We start from the raw sequence: 15383 nt of genomic DNA on the forward strand, positions 1-15383 counted from the left end.
AGGCGCACCGCGCTGCAGTGTGTCACACTGACAGCTGACCAGGCGGGCTCAGCAGTGTTGTCCACATTTGGCAGCATTTGCAGTCCGCTGGGAGTGTGCTTGTGAGCCAAGCTATCCACAGAGCACCCTCTTGACCAGAGTTTATTGGCAGCTTGTGGTGTTGTGGAAAGGGGGAGGAAGGGTGCGGGTCATTACGACTTCTCGCTGTTGGCAAGGCCACGTGGTGCATTACGCTATACTTTCAGCCGACTTAGCGTGCATTGTGAGTTCTGCTGCGTGATTTACAGGTAAGAAATGGAGTCGGAGCTGCGTTCTGAGGATTTCGCTGCTAAGAAATTTGCCAGCACATCACACCTGGCAGTTGAGCTATTCCTTGGTGCTCCAAAGGACGAGTAGAGTGAGAGCTCATGAATTGACAATCGACATTCTCGGCTGACGCGCCTGACCTAAAAATATGCTATGTGCGCAAGTAATGGACGTGCTCAAGCACCGTGGAACGCCGCTTGGGACTCGGGAACAAGCACTGAGTGGTGGGATTACCATCGTCATGCACAGTTGGATGAGATCAGTGGATGCAGAACTTCGGATGCGAAAAGCCACTTTAATGGGCGTGTCTGAGCTCGCCACCTGCAGCTCAAGGGGACACGAGACGAGAGCTCGGTCACTAGAGAAGACGGGTGGCGATTGCAGTCTGGAAACTGGCAACTCAGACAGCTACGATCAGTCGCAAACGCAGTGGAGCTGGGAAAGTCGAACCATTGGAAATAGTGGTGATGCAAGTGGCAGGCATTAAATCGCATCCTGCTAAGCAGAACCGACCTGGGGAATGTGCAGGACATTCTGGATGGCTTTGCAAATGGGTTTCCCTATGTGGAGGGAATAGGATAGCCATATTCTATTCGGCAGCACCTACCTGGCATCCGGTACTTAATGGAAAGGGTATTTCTCTATGGGTTCTCCAGGCGCTTGTGGATCACGTGGGCGTTCACTGACATTTACACAGGATGGCCTGGAAAGGTGCATGATGCATCGCATCTTTCGAACAGCGGCATGTTCAGGAAGCTGCAAGCGAGGACTTTCTTCCCAGACGGAAGATCACGTGGGGGACGTCGAAATGCCATATGTTGATCTTGGAGACCGCCGGCTCGACCCCGTTTAATAACTTGGCTCATGAAACGTATATATGGAAGCCTATGACAGGAGCAAGGCAGGTCAACTACAGGCTGAGCCGGTGCAGAATGACGGATGGGAGTGTGCTTCTTTGGCGTTTATGAAGTGGGAGATAGAGAAGTCTCTAGCGGAAGTCTAGTACGTGGGGGAAAGCAGCATCCGAGCGATTATCAAAGCGTGCTGTAATCCTCCACGATATGTTGATAGAACGCGAAGGTCGACATGAACCTTCAGATGACTAGATAGTTGACTGCGACAGGTTAACGCCTGGAGACAGACTGAGATTTGCTACAGCCGAGAAGCCGCGGCACTAAGAGAGGCCCAGCACAGTGCTTCAAGGATTAGGGATGCATTAAAGGCAATTATCGAGAGGAGCTTGAAAACCTACAGTAAGAGTTGTGGCTGCTCCGACAGAGGTAGATAGTGTAGTGGTGATGATCATGTGCTCAGTGCCTATCTTTGTCACTTGTGGTAACAGTGTAGTAAGTTATTAAGAAAGACAAGAATCCCTTTATTAAAACCATACAGTACATAAAAGGGGCAGGGGGGATAGGGTGATGAGCAGTAATAAAGGTACAAGAGGTTTGATATGTTCACTTCCTGTGCTGTGCAATGCCGTGCACTTATCAGGACGCATAATAAGTGCTGCATGTAGATTGGGGGTTGATGCATAGGAGTAAGGCGAGTAGTTAATCAGGGCTGCGTAGTGAACGTTATGTCGTGAGGAGCTGTGTGAAGGGTTAACCGGGACGAGAAAGTGATGCTGGAGAAGTGGTGTTTTGAGGACACAGTGGGACACATGGGTTTGAGTTTGGGATGAGGGGGTAGGAAAGAGCCGGTAGTGATTCTGCATGCATGGCTAGCATTGACGCATGAGGTCTGTTGGCGTTCCAGGAATCTTAGCCACCTGAATTTTGTGCTTTCTGAGACCCATTCCTTCTCTGGCCGCCTTTTCCTTCTCTTGGAGGCCTGTTCCTAAGTTCCTCGGGCTTTCATTTTCCCATGCCAGTCCTGCAACTTCTTATGTAAATTTGTTGAAGTACAGAATTCATAACTGCTTCACCAGCATCTCGCCTAACTGTACTTACTGGTTATTTCTTAATGTTCATTCGTAGCTTTTACAGAAGATTAATGCACTGATGGAGCAATCCACGGGTACTCTTAAATAAAACTACAGAGAGCTGTAATCTAGTTTTTGTAGATCACGCTTAAAAGGAGGGGTTATTGGTTTTTTAGGAACTGATTGTCTAGGAGATCCATTCCCCCAACTTGCGAGCATAGCACAGAGATGGCACAGCTGCAGACAATATGGGCTGTTTCCCGACATCTTCGCCACAGCAGTAAACTCCTGGGACCATCTTGCCACGTGAGCTCACCTGGACGGGGGCTAGCTTGACTCTGGCGCGAATCACTGGGGCTTTTGTGAATATGGGAATAGCACAAAGCAGCAGCCAGGAAATAGCACTGAACCCTACACCATCATGACCACAATGGTACTCCGGGAGCATACCTGATGCATCCAAGCGGCTCACGCATGGAAGGGCGGGCGCTGCTTGACTCTGGTCACTGGGGTTTCGTGAATTGGGAAAGCAAAAGCAGCTAGAGGGAATAGCAGTTAACAGTATCCCTGCATTTTCCACAGAATTTATCCTCCCGATATCTCGCTGCTCCGGGTCACCTGGGAAGAGCGGGAGGTCTTCTCAAGCTATGTGGATTCCGTCCTGGTCATACGCAGCTTGCCTGTGTGCAGAATGGTCCCCTCACCCCTCACGGCACAATGGCACGCGGATGCCTTAGGCCTGACTGTGACAAGGACGCAGGTGGCTCTACCCTATAAAGTGTGGAAGACAGGCTGCAGACAGGGAGTTGCAGCGCTGGCTGAGCTTTGTAAGTGTGGACACCGAGTAAGTTGCAGCGCTGTAACCCCCTCACCAGCGCTGCAACTTGCAAGTGTAGCGAAGGCCTAAGGGAGGTGAATTGGAGCTGGGTAGATCACCTGACCCTGACTGGGGAAGCTGGACCAGCTGCTGCCTCATCAGGCTGGGGGTAGATAAAAGCCCCAGAGGAAGGAAGCTGGGAGCAGCTGGGAAGAGGGGAAGCATCACTAAGGGAGAAGTAGAGTGTCCCCTCTCTCCTGCTGGTAGACAAGCAGAAAGGGATTGTGTGTATTGTGGTGAAACGGTGGTGGGAACACTACTTGTAAAATAAAGCACCAGGTGAGCATTGCAACAAAGGATTCTGAGTGACTTTCTCAGCCCAGGGGGAGAAGGAGCCAGGTGGGCCCAGCAGGGACACTGCTACAATGACAAATGTATGTGTAAGCTTATGTTTCTAACTGACATCATCTCTCACCTAAACAAACTTAACCTCTGTCTCCAGGGTTCAGAGCAAACAGTTCTGGATCTTTATGAAGCCTGGAAGGCATTTGTTGTAAAACTAGCAGTTTTTTCTTGGGATATTCAAACTTCAACTTTCTGCTACTTCCACCAAATAAAAGAGCTATCAACACTTTGCACTGTCAATATCGATGCGATTGGAGTGTACATACAATGACTGGAATCAGAATTTTCTGACAGATTTCAAGATTTCCAGTGATTTGGTCCAATGTATTTTAATTAAACCTGAAAAGTTCAACGAGAGAGACTTGGATTTGTCTGTATTTCAGTGGATGGGTGTTGATGATTTTGAAATGCAGCTCATTCAGTTAAAAAGCTCAGAATTCTGGGCATCAAAGTTTGGAGATCTGCAGACTGCACTTGAAGCTACCGAGAGAGATCATGGGGCCTCTATTCTGATCTGCTGGACGTCCCTGCCAGTGAAATTTAACTGTTCGAAGAAAATTGTGTTTGCAATGCCTTCAGCATGTGGATCCACATACCTGTATGAACAGATATTTTCACACATGAAATCTGTCCTCTGTCCCTCTCGAAGCCAGTTAACAACTGATCACTCATAACCCTGTGTGCAGCTTGAAGTTTCCAAATAAGTTCCAGACATTGGAAAACTCAGCAAGGAAAAACAAGAGCAAGGATCACACTAAACTGATAAGATCTGCATTTTAATTTAATTTTAAATGAAGCTTCTTAAACATTTAAAAAACCTCATTTACTTTACATACAACAATAGTTTAGTTATATATTAGACTTATAGAAAAAGACCTAAAAACGTTGAAATGTATTACTGGCATGCAAAACCTTAAATTAGAGTGAATAAACGAAGACTCGGCACATCACTTCTGAAACGTTTCTGACCTCTGTACTAGCTTACCACAATTGGTATCATCTCCTCTTTAACAAAAGAAGGCCCATAGACACCAGACAAGCCACTGTGGAACATCAGTGAATAAGACTTTGTTGATTGCTCCTCCCACACACATGAAGAAGAGATGTGCACAAGCATTCATCCCTTCAGTTCAAATTCTGAGGGAAAATGGAATGAAATTCTTTGTCAAGAAGAAATTGTTATCCCTATGTTGCCTGAGCTCTGAGGGGCAAAGGTTCCTAAGCATAAGCAACAGATGTCCAGTTGTTTAGCCTGGATTAGCCCTAAAGGACATATAGAGCTTCCACATTACAGCAGCTTCTATTACTTTTTGGAACCTAAGACTGTAACTCATTTGTGTGTGTATATTTTCCTGCTTTAACCTTGTAAATAACTCTAATTTCTTAGTGATTAAATCTTCAGATAGTTTAATATAGGGTTGGCTACAAGTGTTGTCTGTGGTGAGAAATTTGAGGTACAATTGACTGGGGTAAAGAAAACAGGGTTACTCACCTTTGTAACTGTTGTTCTTCGAGATGTGTTGCTCATATCCATTCCAGGTAGGTGTGTGTGCGCCGCGTGCACAGCCGTCGGAGAAACTTTTACCGTAGCAACACTCGGCGGGTCGGCTGGGCGCCCCCTGGAGTGGCGCCATCACGGCGCCGCATAAATACCCCAGCCGACCCAGCCACCCTTCAGTTCCTTCTTGCCGGCTACTCCGACAGTGGGGAAGGAGGGTGGGTGTGGAATGGATATGAGCAACACCCCGAGTTCCAGCATCTTTCGCACTTCCAACCTAATTTCTTCTTCGAGTGATTGCTCATATCCATGTCCAGGTGTGATTCCCAAGCCTACTAGGCGGAGGGGTCGAGTGGAAACGTGGCAAGCCTGGAGTACCGCGCCGCTCCAAAGGCTGCGTCGCTCGAGACCGTGTGTACCACGTGTAGTGCGAGGCGAAAGTAGGGACCGCGATGCACCAGGTCCGCAGCACGGCAAATTTCTTGATGAGCAACGTGCGCCAGGAAAGGGCCGCTGAATGAGTTGAGCCCTGGTGGAATGTGCTGTAAGGCGTCCCGAGGGAACATGCAGCTAGCATGCGTAGACGTCGAATACAGGCCGTGACCTGCAAGACGGAAATCCTCTGGGGAGAGACTGGGCAGACCTTTCATCCGCTCCGCAACGGCACAAAGAGCCTGCGGAGACTCCGGAACGGCTTGGTCCTTTCCAAACATAGAAAGCACATCAAGTGTGAAGTGCTGTGCCCCTGTGCCGGAAGCATGAGGCTTCGGGAAGAACACCGGGAGAAAGATGCCTCTGGCTAGTATGGAAGGCAGACATCAACCTAGCGGAGGAATGCCGGATGAGTCGCAAGTTGTATCTTGTCTTTATCGGAAGACAGTGTACGGAGAGTCCACGTGAGGGCTCTGATCTCCGACCTTCGTGCTGAGTAATGGACACAGGGGAGGGAACCGAGCGGCTACCGACAGATCAGGACGTGGTGTACCAGGGGGTGCCTGGCCACGCCGGCGCGATCAAGATTAGCGCGCACTGTCCTCGGATGCTTGAGCTGGGACCTGTGCAGCCAATGGGAAACTGGAGGGAAGGCATAAAGCAGGCGGTGGTTCCATGGGCAGGGCCGGAACGCGTCGTGCAGTGGATCCGGGGGAGAGGCCCTAGGAAAGAATCAGACCTCCTGGCAATTCCTGTTGGAGTGGGAGGCGAAGAAGTCTACGAGGGGAAACCCCCACCTCTGGAAGATGGAGAAATGATGTCCGGCCGGATCGACCCTCTGGCAGAGGAAGGACCTGCTTAGCCGATCCGCCAGGGTGTTCCAGACTCCTGGGAGGAAGGAGCCACAGGTCCACCTGGAGGGCTAATGCAAGAAGTCCCACCGTTGAATAGCCTCCAGACACAGGGAGACGAGCGGGTCCTCCCGCTTGTTTGATGTATACATGGCCGTTGTGTTTCCGTAAAGACGGACCACAACGGCCAGCGAACGGTGTGTTGAATGTCTGGCAGGCCTAGACGAAACGGTCCCCTTCAGCTCCCGTACGTTGATATGGCGGTTGAAGTTCATTCGGCTGACCAATCGGGCGCCTGGGCTCTGCAAGCGACCTAGATGGGCCCCCCCCGCCGGGATACGCGTCCGCGTCGTAAGGTTAGTGACGGTGTGCGGATGAAATGGTATCCCGCACAAACCAAGAGATGGGTCAACCACTAGTCGAGGACGTGGTAGGGGGACCCAGAGGCGATCGTGACAGCACGCCATGGAGTCCCTGCAACGGGCGGAAAGACCGATGGAGCACGTTTGAAAGGGCGCATGAGGAGCTGGCGATCTTGGTGACACATACAGTGCAGTGCAACATATGCCCCAGAAAGAAGGCGAGCCAGGTTGCGAGCTGGGTTAGATAGCGCTGGCAACGCCGTATGATGACGTGGATCGCCAGGAAAGCGGGCTTGCCGGTAAGTAGGCCTCTGGCGAGGGAGGAGTAGGGTCGCTCCTATGAAAGTTCAGTCTCTGTTGTGCTGAATGAGAAGTGGCTCTCCGCATTGAGTAGGGTCCAAGCAAGCCGAAGCGCGTCGCGTGATCCACGGAAAACTGTGCTGAACGATCTTGGGCTTGCGAGGCGCCTGTGAAGAGCCAGTTCTCCAGGATACGGGTAGACATGTATCTAGCTGCCATGCGAAAGGTGGCGGCGACGACTGCCATGGCATTTTGTAAAGACCCTTGGGCCGTAGACAGGCCAAAGGGGAGGACAAGCAAATTGAAAGGGTGTTGGTTGATTGTGAACCGAAGGCTACTTCCTGTGCGGGGGGAAATCGCTATGTGGAAGTACCGTCCTTCATGTCGAGGGCGCGTACCAGTCTCCAGGATCCAAAGACCGGGATAAAGTTCCCGGGAGACCAATGCGAACTTCAACTGTGCCGTAGCCACTTGTTGAGTCCCGCGCAGGTCCAGAATCGGTCGGGGGCCTCCTTGTTTGGGGATGAGGAAATAAGCGGGCGTAAAATCCCTTCCCCCCTCTCGGGGTAGGGAACTTCTCTCTATGGCTCCTGCGGTGAGGAGAGATCTGCACCTCGTGCCAGAGGATTTTGCTCGTGGAGAGGGGGTCCCGTAAGAGGGACGGGAAGGGGGTGGAAAGGCGGGGATGAAGCAAACTGGAGGTGTATCCTTGTTCAACCGGTGCGTTAGCACCTAGCTGTCGAAGTAAGTTGTGCCACGCCAGAAGGAAGTAGGCAAAGGCGTTGGAAAGGGGGGAAAAGGATGCCTGATGTGTCTGGTAGACCGTCCCACAGGGCGTACCTTCAAAATATTGCCTGGGCCCTGTGGGGCGCTTGAGGGACCTGTGAGACTAGCCCCACATGGGGCCAGCGACTGGCGCCTTCGGCCCACCCGGGCCTCGCCCCTGTTGAAGTCCTGCCGCTTTACGAGGCGGAAAGTAGGGCAGCGGGTTGGGCGGTAAAAGGTCTGACTTGGTCACGAGGTGTGCATCGCTGAGGGACCTCTGTACTCACCTGTTGTCTTTTAGGCTTTGGCAGCGCGGGTCCGTTTCTGTCGGAGATACAACCCGCGCCCTCAAAGGTTAAGTAGTCTGTAGAGGGTACTGCAGCCCGGTGGCAGTTGAGGCCTGGACAGCCAGGAGATTTCGCCTCATTGCTGATACCCGAGCTACGTCCTGCAGCCGAGATCGGCCGCGTCAAGGAAGCTGGAGGGGAGTCCTGCACACCTTTTGGCCTCCTTCCACAAAAGCTGCGGAAACTCCTGGCGCGAGTCCATGGCGGCAGCAACAAGTAAACGGCCAACCTCCGTTCCAGGTTAAGTGTAGCCAGCTCAACAGGAGCCTGCTGTCTTGGCCACTTGGAGCTGTAAGACCTTGCCTGAGTACACTTACGGCCTAGCCAGGCCATATCCTGCCTCTTTTGGGATTTTGGGAGGCGCCTGTTGGCCGTGGCGCCCCTCTCGTTGACAGATTGTACACTAAAGAGGGAGGGGGAGGGTGGACGTACAAGTGTTTACCCCCGGGAGCACCATCTGTACCTCCTCTCCACCCTTTAGCGCCGTCGCGCAGGAATCGAGGCTGAGACTGCAACAGGGCTATCAGCTAGCAGCCTGGATGTCCTGAATAAATGGCAGGCCATCACACGTCGGGTAGGTATCAGCGCCCAGGAATGTCTGACCACGATCGTCCACCTCCGGCACTCTCTTCTTGCGGAGAGGTTTATTTGAGAGCTACCGGCGAGAAGGCCTGGTGGGCTCTCAGAATCTATTGGCGCGGCTCCCGAAGAAGAGGACCTGCACGGCCTCATCGGGAAGAGGAGAGATACCGGGAGACGAGTGGGTCCTGAATGGCACTCTGTGCCTGTGGCCGTATCTTAGCCGAGATGCTCCAGGGGTCTGGAGGATGGATGACATGGTCCCTGACTTCTGCCGGAAGGAGCGGGACACGGTGGCTTCCAGCGCCCTGCCCATCCGAAGCAGAGTAGGGACCGGGACCAGGGGCACCCTGGGTTGATGGTATGCCAGGGTGTCCAAAAGGCGCCATTTGCTGCTGTCCTGCATCCTGGGGCACGTGCATCTTGTAAAGCATCCCCGCGGCCAGTGTCAGTACTCGGTCCCAGGCTATAGTAACTACAGCTTGCGCAGAGGCAGACGTCCTGACGGACGGCCACGGAGGAGCCGCAAACAGTGGGCACGCAGTGCAATAGATCGAGGCACGCTCTGGTCTTGGGACCGGTGCCGTACGGGTATCGTACTATGAGCCTGACCGGGACCTGCGGACCAGCTGGATGCCGTGGAGGTCGACCGGGACCTCGAGGCCTTATGGCGAGATCAGCTCACTGAATGACGGTCCTGTAACGTGTGCCGGGAGCTCGACCGGTGCCCCGAAAGCGGGACGGGCGAGCGAGAAGACGGGACGGCGTCGTGTGAGCGGTGCCGCGATGGCAGCGGGACGCCGACGGTGAGCGTGCCGTGAAGCCGAAGTGTGGCGGAGCTGGGCAGTGACGCCGAGATGTGAAGCAGCGGCGGAGGGGACCTCGAGCGCGGCCGTCCGGAGCAGTGACAAGCCAGGGGGGCCGTGGTAAGAGCGGCTTGGCTTGGAGAGGAGTCACAGGGACCGGGGTGCACACATAGGGCTACGGCGGGTGCCGGGTTCGGTCAGGCAATGAGGTCTCTTGCCGCTGAAAAAGTCTCCCGGCGTCGAAGGCAAGTTAGCTTCGACCACTGCGGGCCGGGGAGCTTCCAGCGCCGGATCGGACGGCCCCTACGTGGGGCCAGTCAACGGGCCGTTTTAGGCGGCGCCGCAACTGGGGCCGGTCGGGCGGTCTGCCTTGTTGCAGTCTCTTGCTGCGTGCGGGGTACGAGGAGCCGTCCGACGGGCTTAGCCGACTTCGACCTCGGAGAGGGGGAGCGGCGTGGGGTTACGTTCGGCGTCGGCTGCGGCCGGTGCCGAGGAGCCTTCGTGGTGCTGACCGTGCTTGGTGCCGAGGGGGCGGCGTCACTCACTTGCTGGCTTGTACTCGGTGCTGGCGAGGGTGCTTATGCCGCTTCCATAAGGAGCTGCCTGAGTCTAGCGTCCCGCTCCTTCTTCGTGCGCGGCTTAAATGCCTTGCAAATGGGGCACTTAGAAGATAAGTGCGATTCCCCGAGGCACTTAAGACAGGAGTCGTGGGGATCCCCTGTCGGCATTGGCCTATTGCAGGCCGAACACTGCTTAAAGCCTGGCGAGCCAGGCATGGCTACGGTACCGGGCGCGGGATAGGGGAAGAACCCCAGACCCCGCGAAAACTATTACTAACAAATACACTAACAACTATAACTTTAAACTGTCAGTAAACTAATTAAGTATGCAAAACAAGAATGATTAAGTAATAAAGAACGAAAACGAGCGATTAGCTAGGGAAAATGCGGAGGTCAAGTAAACTGCACTCCACTGTTCCAACGACCGACACGGGCGGTAAGAAGGAACTGAAGGGTGGCCGGGTCGGCTGGGGTATTTATGCGGCGCCGTGGTGGCGCCACTCCAGGGGGCGCCCAGCCGACCCGCCGAGTGTTGCTAGGGTAAAAGTTTCTCCGACAGCTGTGCACGCGGCGCGCACACACCTACCTGGAATGGATATGAGCAATCACTCGAAGAAGAACTGGTCCTTTTGGGAGTAGGAGTAACCTGAATATTGTTGAGATTTTTGGTGTAAGGGACTATCTATCACAAAGGCAGGTTTGCCTGGGTGGCATGATAAATCCGAGTACCTAAGGGGACTGTCTGTGACTCCATGTTAAGGCCCTTATAGTACTTTTTGAGGAGTTCACACTTGATAGTTGGTTGGTGAAATCTAATTATAAAACACACAACCCGGATTTGTAAGTTTGCCCTGGAGTTGACACTCACAGCCATGAGCCACTCCACACAGCTTGACAGGCACATTCTCTAAAGTCTGTTGAAACACCAATATGTATGCAGAGATCAGGAAAATACCACCTATGCTGCAGTCCTTGCAAAAATCATATCATCAACAGCCACCCCTGCCTCTCTAAAAATCCATTGTCATGCAATTTAAATGAGTAAAAGTTTTTTTTTTACTCTTTATTATACATGATGTTTAACTGTAGCATTTTCAGTGTTTAGTACACCTTAATGATATAACTTATTCTGTCTACTATTCTTTATTATACCTTCTTTCCCCTTCCTGACTTCACTCCATTTTTTTTCCCTATTATAGATCCTGTTGACCCTTCTTCTGCACTGTTTTGTGTGTGCTGTTCCCGATCTTCCTTCTCTGTCCATCCACTTTTGGATATCCTTTCTTCTTTCTTTGTCTGAGTTCGGTTTTCATCTGTTTCACCTTCTTTTGGATGGGTGCTGTCATTAAGGGAGTTTTTGCCCTTTTGTGTCTAGTTTTAAAAATCTAAGCATTATTAGAGATTCAATCAAATTAAGTTCGCTTGGCGCTTGAGCAAAATGGCTGGTGCAGAAGTCTTACTCCTGGGGAAATTCTGCACCACTTTGTTCATGCACAATTCATGTCCCTAACAGATTTCTTTGCTTCTCCACAGAAAAAGGGGAAACAAAGGGTAGCTGCAAGAGGAGTCATGAGCCCCCTCTTCAGCAGGGTGCGTCATTTCCAGTGCCTGGAGCAGCCAGCAGAGAGGTAAATAATCACACAGTGGGGTGGGACTTAGGGTTGCCAACTTTCTAATTGCAGAAAACCAAACTCCCTTGCCCCACCCCCACCCATTCTCAAAGGCCCCGCCCCTGCTCACTCCATCCCCCCCTCCATCACTCGCTCTCCCCCACCCCCCTGCTCAGAGGCTGCTCTATCTGCCATGAATCCTGGACACATGGCTATGCCAGCACACTGATGAAAAAAGCTTTTCTGGTCTCTGGAATGCAAGGGGTGGGGGGAGAGGGAGAGACGTCCCGGCAACTGACACACTCACACATATATATTCCACTGCTGCACTGACTCACTGTGCCTCTGGTGTAGCCCAAATCACAGCAGCACCAGGGAGAGAGCTGCTGCAGACCTCCTCCTCCCACCATTTGCAGTGACCCCCGGCCCCTCTCCTTCTTCCCCCCGAGCCTGGCCGTTGGCTGGGGCCTCTGCGCCCAGATCCTGCTTGACTCTGCTCAGACCCTTCCTGGTGACAGCAGCCTCATGCTTCCACACAGCCCATTCATCCCTGGGAGGAGACTGACAACCCCACAGCCCTTTACCTGCTGGTTGCATGGTCCCAAGATGAGCCTACCCTGGCCCCCTCCCTTGAAACGGGCTGCATGCAGCCTGGGAGGAGCTGGGCCGGCTCCTCTTTCTGCTGCCACCAGCCAGGGAGCAGCAGGCGGGGGGGGGGGGAGGACTGAATGTACTTCCTAGAGGCCACAACGCCAGCTCTGCAGGAAGCCCCCAGCCACCAAGGCGGCTGTTGCCCAGTGTTAACCCTGCTGGCCCCAGCCTGCAGCTGAATGCCTTTCCCAGACTCTCCACTGGGATCCACTCCCTGCCTGCCGGGGCTCACATCGCCCCTGAGCTCCACAGAGAGAGCTGCTGCAGGCCCTCTCCTCATCCCTTCACCACCAACTGGACTTGTAACATGCCAGTGCTGACAGGAGCTGACAGGGTCCCTTTTTGACTGGACATTCCAGTTGAAAACAGGACACTTGACAACCCTAGGCCGGGGACACCCATGGGCATAGTTTGAGGAAACAGGGAGGACATTGCCCCCCAAAGAGAGGTGATGTGCCACTGCTCTCCCACCCCCATTTGTGTGAGCACAGAGCTGCCCAGATGAGGGAGGGTGCCGCTCCAGCTCGCTAACTCTGCAGCTGGCATCCCTTTGGCAGTGGCAGCAGCAGGGGCTTCCCATTAAGCAGGTCCAATGAGAGTCCCCCGCACCCAGACCCCCACCACACTAAGACCCAGACAGCTGCACCCAGACCCCCCAGCTGAGTGTCCCACACCCAAACCCTCTCTGCTGAGCCCCATCCCCCCCAACCAAGATCCCCATCCCAGAGCCCCAACCACTTCACCTGGACCCCCCTGCAGAGTCCCATTGCCCCTATACCTGGACTACCCTGATGAGCCACCTGCACCCAGACTCCTGCCTCACTTCCCCAGCACCCAGACCCCCAGCTGAGCTCCCCACACCCAAACTCTCTCTGCTGAGCCCCATTCCCCTACACCCAGACCCCACCCCCACTGAGCCCCAACTACTTCACCTAGATCCCTCTGCGAAGTCCCATTCCCCTGCACCTGGAACCCCACAAAGAGCCCCTGTGCATCTAGATCTCTTACTGAGCTGCCTGCACCCAGACTGCCCCACACAGAACCCTCACACATGGATCTCCCCTCATTAAGTCTCTCCACTCTTGGATCCTGCTGAGCTGAGCCTGCCTGCCAATTTGGTGCACCTGGCATGGAGGGGTAGGACCCTGAGGTGTTTCTGGGTCAGGCCCAGCCCTTGCTGTGTGTCAGCATTAGATGCAGCCTCCCTGCCAAAGTCCCTGTCCTGGCGGTGGAGTAGGAGGGGGATTGCAGGGTGATCTCCCACTTCTGTGCAGCCAGTGGCCTGTGCTCCCCACTGCCATGCTGGAGCCTCCGCATTTATTTATTGACAAATAAAACTTGCAGAATTTTAAAATATTGTGCTCAGAATTTTTATTTTTTGGTGCAGAATTCCCTCAGGAGTAATTCTTTGTCCAACCCGGCTTTCATTTGTGAGAAATAATTAAACATTTACCATTTTACTTACAGTTCAAATTGAATTTCAGTCAGTTTAATTCACTTGACTTTTCATGCTGTTCCTGCTTATTGTTAAAAATATTGTTGCTTATTTTGTTAGCTTTAATATGTAGATGCTCATCCGTGGAGACAAAAACAACATAGTTCTGACTTAAATAATTATATTGCAAGAAACGGTGTTACTGTCATAGAGGATTTAGATATCCTATGGCATTTCTAAGTCATTACAATGTTCTCTCATTTAATGAACATTCAGAATAATAAAAATTAACTGAAATACTTTTGCAGGAATCAAGTTCTAGATTTCATATTTCTCCAGTTCTTATATACCACTTTACAGTATTTTTCAAGTACCACCAGTTCACACGATACGCAGTGGATAACTGCCAGTCACATGGTGATAGATTCCATCATAACTGTTGATCTAATATCAAACAGTCCCTGCTATCAGCAACGTCATCACATGAATGTGTTTGGTCTGCTTAACAACTCTATCTACTCATTTACAATAAGATCGTATAACATGGGCACTGAACTTTTGTCTGTGCTAGAAAACTGGATTAGTTAAATTGAACTGTTTGTATTTAACCAGGTTAAGCAAATGGTTAAGTGTATCCATACTAACCATTCTGAGTTATGTTAAGAACCTTTGCAGGCTGGCCCAAGCACTCACCTAAACCATTGCTCTCTGGATAGGTATTGCAGCGCAACTCCCAGAAGTAATATATTCTAGAAGATTTTTAAAAAGCTACCAGTGCACTGAGATATTAGTGAAAAGACTAGAACGGTTTCAGCTAGTGTGCATTCACACTAGAACTAAAACAAACAGTTCAGACTAACACAGTACTTAAATCCACTAACACAATCTTATCCAAATGGTATTAGTACACGTTAAATTTTGGAACACTTTGGCCATGGCTACACTTGCAGCTGTAGAGTGCCAGGAGTTAAACCAGCCCTCAGAGACTTCTGTGTTCACACTGTCAGCTGCAAGCACAGTGGCGCGGCCACATGTGGCACTTGCAGCAGCATTGGGAGCGGTGCATTATGGGCAGCTATTCCACAGATCACCTTTTCCCATTCTGGCGCTGTGGCTTGTGGGAAGGGGGAAGGAAGGCACGGGGCATCCTGGGTCCTGTCCCAATGCCCCGTGATGCAATGCTTTGCATCCCAGCAATCCCTGTGCTTCTGTCCACATTTGGCGCCGTCTTTCAACCATTTTTGTACTGCACACTCTGTCTTCCCTTTCGGTTTGCGGGAATGGATCTTGAACTTGTGAGGAATATGCTATGGGTCTCACCAGCACGTTACAAATTACAGTTGAGTTACTCCTTAAGCTACAAAGTGACAGTGAGGAGTCCGATGTCGACATGTGTAACGCATATGACACGAGATTGCTTGTGGCATTCACAGACATACTCACCACAGTGGAATGCCACTTTTGGGCTCAGGAAACAAGCACTGAGATGCAAGTCTGGGATGACGAGCAGTGGCTGCAGAACTTTCGGATAAGGAAAACCACTGTCATGGGACAGTGTGATGAGCTTGCCCCCACCCTGCAGCGGAAGGACATGAGATTGAGAGCTGCCCTGATGGTGGAGAAGCAGGTGGCTATTGTAGTCTGGAAGCTGGCAACTCCAGACAGCTACTGATCTGTCGCTAACCAGTTTGGTGTGAGAAAGTGAACTGTTGGAATCATGTTGATGCAAGTGTGT

At 52.1% G+C, this 15383-nt stretch overlaps 1 long non-coding RNA gene across 1 annotated transcript in view; it reads left to right on the forward strand.

Moving 5' to 3' along the window:
- The window catches only part of LOC142046938 (uncharacterized), a 34858-nt gene extending 19475 nt beyond the window's left edge, over positions 1–15383 (forward strand). Inside the window, exons 2-3 of the long non-coding RNA XR_012656035.1 lie at positions 11486–11580; positions 15082–15383. This is a non-coding gene — a long non-coding RNA (uncharacterized LOC142046938). The remainder of the gene's footprint in view (positions 1–11485; positions 11581–15081) is intronic.

The sequence above is a fragment of the Chelonoidis abingdonii genome, chromosome 5 (assembly GCF_003597395.2).
Source record: "Chelonoidis abingdonii isolate Lonesome George chromosome 5, CheloAbing_2.0, whole genome shotgun sequence".
Lineage (NCBI taxonomy): Eukaryota > Metazoa > Chordata > Testudines > Testudinidae > Chelonoidis > Chelonoidis abingdonii.